We start from the raw sequence: 3,762 nt of genomic DNA on the forward strand, positions 1-3,762 counted from the left end.
GCACCTCCCTGCTCCCAGTCTCCTTCCCTCACCCACTGGAAATAGCAGCAGCAGCAGCAATGGGCAGGGGCAGGGTTCCCCTACCCTGCCAGGTCCTCTGGGGTGGGAGGAGGGGAGGGAAAGTATCTTTGAACATGGAGGGGAGGGGGGCGGTTCTTATGTATTTTGGGAACTTAAAAAAAAGTCTGCAGAGGCTCCCACAGCACAGTCCGGTCCCAATAGATCTGCCCCAGAGGTCCACCTCTGGATCTGCCCCTGAAGCCCACCTTTGCTTCAAAGAACTGTTTCCATGAAGGGCAACCAAGTTTCCCACGTTTTCCTTGCAAATAGCCTTGAAAACATACAGTGAGATAAATCATTAAAGGGATGAGCAGGTAGCTCCCTCATCTACAGCAGCAGTCTTCAGGGATACTTCCACCCTGGTCCTTGAGTCGCTTCCAGTTTCAGTGTACAATGGGTCGAAGTTCCTTGTCTAGCCCAAAGAACCATCCAGCTAATCCTTCCCCAGACTCTTGGGCCAGGTCTGTGCACATGTACTCATGGCAGAGAGTAGTAAGCTATGCAGAGCTGGAAGCACTGGCAAAATGGCTTTTCACTGGCTCTCTTCAAAATGCCAAGTCTGGCTCTTCTTGTTTATTGCTCACATTTTCAGGTAGAAAACTTGACTTGGGCAGCTGGTTACATGCCCTTCTTTTCAGTTCCTTTGGCAGTTGCTGAAGTCTAGTTCTTCTAATTTTTCTTTATACCTGTATCTGGTGGGGTAAGTTCAGCTCAGAGCAAAATCAATGTGGCTTATTATTTATCAATTGCTATACGTACATGGCCAGACAAATAGACATGGGATCAGATTTTCAAAAGTGTCTATGAGACTCATGAGCCCAAGGTTCATGTTCAAAAGTGACGATGCACTCAGGGTACGTGTAAGCAACAGCAGACTACTCAGTCACATCACTGAGGAAATAGAGGAAGCCCTATGCACTAATTCCAGCTCCACATGCCTCAGCCCTGGAAATCAGATGGAGACGGCACCTTTGGGATGGCTGGCACTGTGCTTAAGATCTGCTTTTCTGATGTGCTCAGAAGTGCTGGCTTAGGGTTTCCCCAGGGTCCCATCACGGCCCAATTGCCAGGGCTGCCCTATGGAAGGAAGAAGCACTTTGTGACACATTTTTTAATGACATAATCATCTACTATTTTTTTCCACAGGGCCCCTACTCATTCAGTGCATGGGAGGGACGGCATTCACTGAATGACCATATTCGTTTTTATCCTCCTAATACAGTGGGTGGCTGCACATATCATTTACTACATATCATTCAAGTACTGCACTATATATAAAATTATTATATTCTCTCCTGGGTTTTTCTGTAGAGTAGAGGCCCTGTGGAAGAAAATAGCGTGTGATCATGTCATTAAGGAGTATAACATAAAAGAACATTATTTGTGAAATTCTCAACTCCTGATGTTGCAACCCAAATGAGCTTGTAAAGTATGATGGTGTTATATTAAGATATGATGTCATGTCCAATTAACAGCTTCTTGTTTTAAGATTCTTGGTTTTGAAACCTGGTGTAAGTGGATTTGGGCAAATGCTGTTGCATATAGTACTAACCCCCAAATGCTGACATATCTGTGCTGAACTCTGAATCCTAATATCTGTACAGACTCCTGAGGGTTTCTCCAGTATAGATTTTTACCTTTGTGCTATATATATTCAACAAACACACTGCCTTCTAAATCCCAGCAGACAGCTGCTTCCTTCGGTTGGGGGAAAGGTTTCCATGGGTCATTGTAGAAACTGCTGTCCTCAGGATTTTGAGCGCACCATGAAAAACATGAGTGTCAGCACTGGAGGTGGTTGAACTGATGCTGATCTGGATTCAGTAGCTAAGGCAGACAGAGGCAACATGCCTTTGAACCCTTTCAGAATTTGTTGTTGAAATGTGCTCACGAAAGTCTGGGTCCTAATCACTCCTACTGGATTGCCACTCATTTTAAGTAGTGGCAGGACAGGGAGTTGGCTGGTCTTACCTACACTATAAAAATGACCTGTTGCTGAGAGTGAGTGAAGTGGGCCCAGGAATCCAAGCTTAGACCCAGATAAAGAGTTCAGTACCCAGTTCAGATGAATCTTTACTTAGTAGCCTCAGAAGTCAGAGCATCACAGCTACATTGAGATCTCAGCCAGAAATTAACCTACTTGCCAATGTTAATGCCCCCTTTGGATCCAAACCTTAGAACAAAAGAAAATCTTTTTCTCTCGTATCTTGATTCCCAGTGAATTGCAAACTGCTTTCCAAACTGTACATATATAATGACATCTTCACCTACTGCCAAAATGCAGCCATCTCCAAGGTGAAAGGTGACTCCTATTTTATAGCATGCAGCAACCTGGAGGTTGACAGCAAACAATGAAAAAAACAACAACAATAGCCAATTAAAACTGTACAGGGAACTCAGGTTGGCAGAGTGGAGTTTGGCCAGGTCACCAGAGCTAATCCTCTTTTTCTGGCAAATAAATTCCACAGGAGCCTAAAATGAGTTAAAGCAATTAGGGGTCAAGAGCTTGATTTTTTGCATTTTATCTGCAAATGGCACAGTCCCCTTAGCATGCTGCTGCAGCATTGGCACAGAACTCAGTCAAGACACAGAGTGGCAATTACTTAATCACAAGCACCGCCTTCCTGAGTTGCTTCTGTATTTCAGGTTGAGTTCATCTCAACAGCTGGAGGAGTGTGCTGTCGTTTCTACAGTTTGTGGTAAAAGGAACTGACTCTTTATATATCGTTGTGTGGGGCCGGTGCAGAGACTTGGGATTTGCTTGCACACATGTTAATACAGCAAACTCTAGTGGTCAATATGTTGCAATGGAAAGGAGTGAAAAAGTGAAAGCCAGCTTATGCTATGATGTATCACCTTCTGCATGTGAAACTAGGTCTCCATTCTTGGTGCTATTCATTTCCACAACAGCCCTTTAGACCTGGCCATGTTAGTTTCTGAGTAACACAACTGGTGAAGTTAAATAGAGAGAGATTGAGTAGGGGAGTAGTAAGAGTCCAGGGGAAGAATACAACAATTCTGCAACTAACCCTGGGAGACTTGCCACTAGCAACTTGTATAATGGAATTGATGTGCCCCCAGCCATGCCTTAGTGCCAAATCCACTTTCACGAGGTTGGGAGAAAAATCCCTGCCATTTCCAGACATGTCAGTCAGTTCAGTCCTGTACAGACAAAGTTAAGTCTCCACGCCTAAGCTCTCAACTCCTACTTTCTGAGCAATAGTTAACAGAACGAGTTACTTCAATAGATCCCTTGAAATACAATTTGCACCCAGACATTGAGAAATGCATTTTCTGCATCTGACTAATGGGCCTCCTGCGGTTATATCCTGGGGCAAATACTCCAATAGTCAGGGCCAGCCCGTCCTATCCTGCAGAACCTGCAGCCGCAGGGGGGCCCCAGCCAAAGGGCCCTGCAGAGCTGGGTGGAGAGGCTGTGGCCCCTCCCGTGTTTGGCGGTGGCTGCCGCGTTTGCAGTGTAGCCCGCCCACCTGCCCGGGAGTTGAATGTTTGTTTAACAGTTCCAGCTGCAAATTCTGGCCATCACCCTCCCCCTGCGTCCGGTGTGCCAGGATGTTCATTTACCGGTGTGCTGTGGGTCAGGAAAGGGGCCCCTGCACCCTGCTACGGTCATCTCTGGTGGATCAGGGGCCCCAAAACTATATCTTGGGGGGGGGGGGGGGGGGGGGGAAAAATTTTGGA

Source organism: Gavialis gangeticus, unplaced genomic scaffold, assembly GCF_001723915.1.
Source record: "Gavialis gangeticus isolate Ggan-Ray unplaced genomic scaffold, GavGan_comp1, whole genome shotgun sequence".
In the NCBI taxonomy this organism is placed as follows: domain Eukaryota; kingdom Metazoa; phylum Chordata; order Crocodylia; family Gavialidae; genus Gavialis; species Gavialis gangeticus.